Raw genomic sequence first — 8,376 nt, 5'->3', positions numbered from 1 at the left:
AGACTGTGTGCTCGCTCTGAGCGTGGCTCCATCTTATCTGATCCATATCACCGACACCTGCTAAAGAATCCTGGAATGTTTCCTGACCACTCATTACAATCATCTATAAAAGCTAATAAACTACCCCTAATGTAACTACCAAAAGCTATACAGGTAAAAACTATTTATGATTTTTCTTAGTTTTGCTCACAAACATGCCATTATACAGAAGCACATAAAATTTTGGGTTTAGGTTTTGTTTTAAATTTTTGAATATTGAAATTTTGTTACTTACATTTGTTTTCTAAACAAAAGTGTAAACAAATAAAAGAATAAAGGTAATTTTGTAAAATTTTATTTTTATTCTTTTTTAACACAGCTTCCCATGATCCCTTAGGAGAGTTGAGCGGGCCTCTCAGTGCCAGGAGTCGTGGGCTCTGTGCTCCCACCACTTGCTGAACCAGTACCACTATCAGTGCCACTAGGACCCTTCATGTTGTCTTCTCCACGACCCTAGTCAAATGAAAGCACATCAAGGATTTGGGGGTTATGCCACATTTCACAAATATAAACAGAGAATAATCATTAAAAACTTCACTGACAACAGGGAATAGGCCAATTAAATGGCATGTAATGACAAACAGACACCAAACCAACAATGGATTAAAATTGCTGTGGTGTTTCTACACAGACACAATCTGCTGAAGGCTATAAAGGGTCTGACAGCTATAGGTGGAGTTACTGGGGTCTCCTTGGCCACTATTTAAAAATGTCCAGCCCAGGACCGTTTTTAATACTTTAACAGACTTTAATGGGTCCTTAAAGAAAACACCCTTCTTACCAACTAAGCAAAATTTCAGAATAGGAATACAATCTTAAAACAAAACAGTAACTTTCCAATGTAGTTATATCCTAAAACAAAACAAAATATTATGATTAATGTAAATTCTAAAATGACTAGAACTAATAAATTTGTTGAAAATTAATTTTCCTCATTTTTTCCACAGAAGTACGATTTGTTATATTTCTACCAGGAAATTATTGTTAGCTATCTCCTGCACGAAAATGTAAATTCCTTATCAATACCCTAATTATGCATTCTATATCTACTCATCACAGCCTATTAATTAATTGCCCTACTCCCCAGCATTTCCTGTAGGAACAAAGACAGCATATTTTGATGCAAAATCAAAGGGCATTGAATGTCTCTGGGAAGCTTTATCTATTTGGAAGCATTAGTGTATTGAGGGACCTGACAACTTTCATCTAAGCGGCTAGAATGAGACCCATGACCTTACAGTCATCATTAGGGATGCCTTGAATTATGGAGTAAAAGGCTTGTTTAGATTATTCAAGCTAGTTCACCAGTATAGCAAGACACATAGATGCTGTCTAGAAATAAAGACTGGCCTTAGCTGGAATTTCTGTCATGCAGAACGTGTCAGGGATCCGAGGCACAGCTAATAAGGCATTGATACATTAAAAAAATCTCAGAACAGGTATTGTTAAAAAGTGTCCTTCTCCTGGGTACTGTGGCACATGCCCGCTCTCTTAGGACTCAGCTGAGGCAAGACAATTGCCATGAGTCCCAGGTCAGCCTTGGCTACAGAATGAGTTCAAGGCCAGCCTGAACTAGTCAGATAGTCTTTCAAAAATGAAAAAGAAAGAGAAAACAAGAGGTTCTTTTGAATGAATGAGCTGGATTTTACAAAATGTCTTTAAAAATCACAAGGTCAGGGCTGGGGATTCAGCTCAGTGGCACAAGCACCTGCCTGGCAAGTGCAAGGCCATGAGCCTGACCCTTGGCAGCAAAAAAAAAAAAAAACCATGATGACAGCTAGTAAAATGATTTAGACAAATCATAAATTCACAATCTCTGATAGATTACATGTTAAAATTTTCTTACCATTTCCATTTGGCAACCAATGGCTTCTAATACTGCAGAATCTTGAATAGTATTTAACACTGGCTCCACAGCAGCAAAAAGGGGAAACAATGCAATCTAAAGATGTAAGAACACTTCAACGTTCATATGATTAAGAATAGAAATAAGAATATGAACATTTCTGGAACCCCCCAAAATTACTGGTAAATCCAAAAATGGTCACAATAGACACCCTAGAATCTCGCCAATTCTAATTTATCTCCCAAAGTTTTAAAATTGTATATTTATAAGAAAAAATTGATAGCCAAAATGTACTTTTATAAAATGTACTCACTTACAATATATTTTCATTGGTTTGAAAGACCCGATACATATAAGCTGCTCAATTTCAAAGATATTATAAACAAGGTTCTAATCTTTTAGAAAACAAAACAAAGTAGGGAAATAAGAAGCACAGCTGTACCATCCTACTGTATAGAAGTGAGACAATATTTGACGGCAGGGACTCTGTAGATCAGCTTAATTTAGGATGACAGCTTTATTCGATGTGTCATGAGCAGCAAAAAACATTACCCAGCTTATGTTTTAGAATATTGATTCTGGCTTACAGAGGGAAGATCAAAGGTGAAGAAGCAAGAAAGGAAGCAGAGAGACCAGGTAGAAGGCAGTGACAACACTGTAATTAAAAGATGAGAAGCTGAAAAAGGTTCTAGGCGTGAAAAGGTAGATCAAGAAGTATTTTGGAAGTAGTGCCAAAGGAAATTTGGGGTGAACTTAAATATTGGGGCATTGGTGAAAGAGAAGAATTAAAGATAGATGAGTTGTAGGTTCTTGTTTGAAATATTTGATATATATCTGAAGAAGCCATGTACCAAGTTGAGCAACTAGACTGTTGGGCAACTGATTTAGGGCAAAGCTATGGGAGGCAGGCAAGGTAAGTGTGAGCTGCCCTGTAGATGTACTGTATTAGTGGAGCTATCAAGTGGGCAGGTAGCTGGCAACAAACACGGAATGGATAGGATGGATGTAGGCTGAAGAGCACATGGATCTATGATACTTTAAGTGATGGCACTGATGAGACTACCTAGAATAAGAGGGCCAAGAACAGCACTTAAAACTTTCCAACATGTAACAGCTTGGTAGGCAGGAGAAGGGAGCAAAGGAGATGGAAGAGGAACCAGGGAGATCGAATGAAAATCAGGTTAGTATGGTACAATGCAGGACTCAAGCAAAATATGGTAAGGGATGGGGTCAAGCAAGCCAGTGCTACAAGGCCAAGTGAGAAGATGACCACAACTTGCTCAGTTGTGGCAACAGGGAGTCCACTGGAAACTTTGATGTGAGTTCACTCAGTGGTATGATAGGGACAAAAATGGTACCCAAAAAGAGTGGAAAATTTAAAGGGTTTTTATTTTCAGGGTAGAAGAGAATGAGGACAACAGCTAGAGAAGCTAAGACATCCAGAAAGTTGTATTCTAGAACAGCAATAGGACATATTCCTAGACCAGCATAAATAATCAGGTTGGAAGGAGAAGGTGATCAGACAGGAAAGAGGAGTGAGGACCTAGAGAAGGCAGTGAGAGTGGGCCAAGTGGGCAGCACTGGAACAAGCTGCGCCAGCTCTGTCTCCACCTCCTGCTGTCTCTACCTCTGCCCTCTTCATTTCGCCTACACTGGCATCCTCGCTTTGCTCCAACGCACTGCTTCAGGTATTTTGCCACTGCTGTACCCTCTGGCACAACCTCAATTCCAGGTACCTGCACAGCTCCCTCCTTCACCTCCGCAGCATGATCTGCCCCAGCACTGTGTTTACAGTTGAACAGCCCCAGCTGTCTACTCCACGGCAGACCGCCCACCCCCATCTCCTTTCCTTGATCTGTTTCCTCCCCCACAGAATACACTCTTATGTACTCCTTGATCTAGTTAGGTCTTCAAACAGTATATGGTATCTTGACTAAATCCTGACAAAAGACAAAACCGGAAGCAAATAGCCCCATTAAGCCAGTCTTGATTTCTTGACCCACAGAAACTATCAAAGAGGTTTTTGGGATATAGCTCAACCCGCAACCTGCCTGGTAAACTGCACATTATGAGTTTGATTTGCAATATTAAACAACAACAAGAAAAAACTATCAGCGTTAATGCATGTTTATTGCTCTATTTAGTTGCCATTTTGACATAATTTTTAAATTAAATTAAATCATATGACTTCTATTATATTAGGTAGCCACTGACTTCTTCAGTATAAAGAACAAGGTGGGTCATAGGGTTTTCTTAGCAGAGGGGGTACTCAAGGTGTGGAATCCTGAGACCTGACCTCACTTCCTTGGCAACATGCCCAAACGGAACTGGGGAACCTGCCTCGAGGTACCCACCGCATAACAGCCATCTCTTGATCTGCTGTCTCTGAGAAGCTCAACATCTGACATGCTGAGCTGCATCCCCACTTGCAGCGAGGCCGAGGTGGACACCAAGACTATGACACAGAAGCCTGGGCAGGGAGAGTCTGTGTGAAAGGCACAGGAGGCACGTGACTCTAGCCACTCGCTGCAGGCCACCATGCAAGAGACACTCGTCCCTCTCAGACACACCAGAGATGGTGGGCCCAGGACTGGCCACCCGAGAAACATCAAGTTACCTGGCGGACATCTCCTCAAGCCAAATACAAACGGTACCACAAGGCCAAGAAATCCCAGGGCGAGTCTCACCTGGCCAAAGCTCAGGAATGTAAAAGTTACCCAATCCCTTGCACTTTCACGAAGTAAATCAGCTCACACTAGCCACCAGAGCCCTACCACCATCACAGCCTCTATTAGGCAAATCTGTCTTTGTCTGCAAAGGGGAACCACAATGTTCCCTGAGGTGACTCCCACCGTGCCCTCCCTGCCTATTAAACTCTTGTCTACTTGCCTCCTCTCTTTTTTTTTTTTTTTCCAGTTTTTTAAAAATTTTATTTAAAGGAGGAAAAAAAATCCAAAACAGTATAAGGGTACAAGTAATACAGAATTAAAAAAAAAACAGTAAGAAATCGCTAGTTAATAGATTACATATTGTCATCTTAGAAATGGTTGCTCAAGACTACACACCAGTTTTGCATTGAGAACATTACATATTGTTGACATTCAAACAATAATACCTTGAAGTATGATACCTTGGCACACTGAGTACTTTGACCTGGAGGAAATCAGGAAGGCCTCAGACACGAGCTGAGCTCTGCCTTTCCTTCTCAAAGGCAAGTCCAGAAATCAGAACTTCCTTCCCCAAGGCAGGCCCCAGAAACAAAGGAGTCCGTTTCTGTGGAGGTAAGTACTGAAACCTGGGCAGGCCTTTCTCTCTGTGCCTCCCCCCTTGAAGACTTTCAGTTGGGGCTGGGGAGGGCTTGCTCCACAGAGAGCCTTGTTGCCTCCTCTCTTTAATATTCTGCACTGCTCTGGATTGAGTACAAATCACTCAATCAGTAGCCATGTTGGGTTTCCTACTTGTATTGTTTTGAAGTCTTTACTGTATTCCTTGTTTTGTTTTCATTGGTTTTATTCTGTTCTGTTCTGTTGGATTTTTGCTATGTATGAAGCATACCTGCAGCTATTTGAAGACAACAAGAGGTATATTGGTAACCACTGTAGATTTCATATTGTTTTAAAATTCTGTATCACTTACATCAATCTATTTTGATTGGTTTTATTGTGCTATATGTTCCTTGTTTCTATGTTCTTTAAAATAAAGCTACCATGTACCCTACTATATTCAAGTAAATAGCAAGTATTATGTCCTGTGCAATTTTACAGCAAAACTATTCATACTCTTTGAACCTATTTTTACTTAATTTTTTAAAAACTTTCGAGACAGAATCTTACTATGTAACCCAGCCTGCCCTGAGCTCACAAGGTGCTCTAGGCTGGCCTTCAACTCATTATCCTGTTCTCTCTTCTTCCGAAGTGCTATTTGTTCTGTTCTGACCTAGGTTGTTATATCTTCTTTTATCTTAATCTTTTTTCTAAATAAAAAAATAAAATAAAGTTTACAGCATTGGATCAACACATTCAGTTGAATCTATTAGTTAAAAGAACAAGCAATTCACTTTGTAAAATTTCACTCGGAAACTTAATGTTGTACAATTTGATATAAACTGGGGAAAGCCAACTCTGCAATTGCTAACCCAAGAAGTCAAAACTTACAGAACAAACAGCCATGGTGCAAAGCTGTTGGGGTAAAATAAAAGGACTGCCCTCCTCACCTTTGCCAGGCCAGAGAGGAGCTCTAGAACTGTCAGTGATATGCTCATGCCCGCTGCCACACGGAGTTGAGTCTTGGGGTGACAAGATGAATGCTGCGAATCAGGAGCCCAGCAGCTGAATCTGCATTAAGAGTCAAGATATAGCCCAGATGCCACATCCCACAGGGAGGGAAAACACCTAAGCACTGGTAACAAGAATTGCAGCATTCCAGCATGCACAGACCACAGCAGCCACAGGGAGCATGCTGGGCACCCACACAGTGCTATGCTCCCTACCCATTGGCCTGAACCCCAGCCAGGCCCCCTGACACAGTACAGGGTGCCACCTGCAGGGCCAAGGCAGCGTCTAGCTCCCAGCCCACAGATTTTCCCATAGACAACCACAGGCCTTGGCAGCTTCAGGATCATTCTTGTAATGCTGCACAACTTAGAGTCTCTAAATTAACAACTCACACAGAGTTACATTTTAAAACTTAACTATAAACAAAGTGATAGTTAGCATTTCTAAGGGACTGGGGAAGTAACCAACTTTCACAGCCTCCTCAGATGCTGAGAATTACCTTGTATCATTGAAATTACTTGTAGAGTTTAAACCATCAAAAACAACATACAATGCCTTGTCAAATCCATTTTAACATGTAATTCTCCAAGACTGCTATAACAGGTCTAAACATATGAAATAAACAAGCCAGTTTTATTTGACTACTGACTTTATATTTGAGTCATTATTTCCTATCGAATAGTACATTAGAAGAGCTTAGGACAAATTAAACTGCATTTATAACAGAAGCTTTAGGGCCATTATAGCAGTTGATGCTATCGGAAACGGCAGTGACCACAGAAAAAGGAATATCATCTAAAGAGACGTTCATGCAATACTAACACAAAGCTGGATTTCTGTAAAAACTATTTTACAACATTAAAAAAAGAGCTCACTAACACCAATTCAAAATGCTAAAACAAATAATATTCACTTCAAACATTACTAGAACACATGCAGTCATGCAAACATCTTTAGTTTAAAAGTCCTGAAAAAAACGAAAAAATTGCAGACTACATTATACCTACATTTACATACACAATGAATAAGACAATTTAAGTAACCACTGCATAGACACAGACATATATCATAAATAGTCACATATTTATTTTGTCTAGCTGACATCCTCAATAATATTCCCTGCAACGTTAATCCATAAAAACATGAGCCATGAAAACATGAACATGGCCCATTAAGACTCCAGATGATTAAAAAATTCACATCTAAGAATTAAACACCACTGTAACCTAGTTAGATAAATATTTGCACATTCAATACACAGTTAGTATTGGAATATAAAATTATAAAGGTACCCAAAATTGACTGAAAGCATAAAAGAGTGGCCCTAGGTAAAAGATATTGCTAAACAGAATGCGTTGCTGACAGATATTTTATAAGGCAAGGCAGAAAATTAAAATGTTTCCTTACTCTTGCTTAAAAACTGTGCCTGAAGAATCTAATGATGTGCACAGTAGGGTAGGTATATAAAGTTTAACATGGAGGCAGTTACTCCTCCCCCTAGTTCTCCTCGACTGCAGACTCCATCCCTCCCTTCTCCCACACGGCAGTCACTCATTAGACTGTGTGCTCGCTCTGAGTGTGGCCCCATCTTATCTGATCCATATCACTGACACCTGCTAAAGAATCCTGGAATCTTTCCTGACCACTCATTTCAATCATCTATTGAATCTAATAAACTATCTGAAATGTAAGTACTAAAAGCTATACAGGTGGGGCTGGTGATTTAGCTCAGCAACATAAGCGCCTGGCTTGCAAGTGCATGGTTGTGAGTTGGATCCCTGGTAATGGTAAAAAAAAAAAAAAAAAAAAAAAAAAGGCTATACAGATAAAATGTGTTTAGGGTTTGTCTTAGTTTTGCTCACTAACATGCCATTATATAGAATTACGTAAAATTTTGGCTTTTAGTTTTGTTTTAAATTTTGAACATTAAAATTTGTTGCTTATATTTGTTTGCTAAATCTAAGAATAAAAGTAATTCTGTAAAATTTTTATTTGTATTCCTTTTAACACAGCTTCCCATGATCCCTTAGGAGAGTTGAGTGGGCCTCTCACTGTCAGAAGTTGTGGGCTCTGTGCTTCCACCATTGCTGAACCAGTATCACTATCAGTGCCACTAGTACCCTTCATGCTATCTTTTCCACCACCCTAGTGAAATGAAAGCACATCAAGGGTTTGGGGGTTATGCCACTTTTCACAAATATAAACAGAGAATAATAT

At 39.8% G+C, this 8,376-nt stretch overlaps 1 long non-coding RNA gene across 1 annotated transcript; it reads right to left on the bottom strand.

The window, feature by feature from the left end:
• Window positions 1-301: 301 nt before the first annotated feature.
• LOC106027205 (uncharacterized) lies at window positions 302-6,291 on the bottom strand. Its single transcript, XR_001200770.2, has 3 exons — window positions 6,099-6,291; window positions 1,886-1,981; window positions 302-492 (listed from the first exon to the last, which is right to left on the bottom strand). It is a non-coding gene; the product is annotated as an uncharacterized LOC106027205 (long non-coding RNA).
• Between the last annotated feature and the right edge of the window lie 2,085 nt (window positions 6,292-8,376).

This window comes from Cavia porcellus, unplaced genomic scaffold (genome assembly GCF_034190915.1).
Source record: "Cavia porcellus strain 051 isolate PalLab524CR breed Dunkin Hartley unplaced genomic scaffold, mCavPor4.1 scaffold_5, whole genome shotgun sequence".
Classification (NCBI taxonomy): Eukaryota; Metazoa; Chordata; class Mammalia; order Rodentia; family Caviidae; genus Cavia; species Cavia porcellus.
Note: the sequence above shows the minus strand (reverse complement) of the source record. Positions and strands in the feature narration are given on the sequence as shown.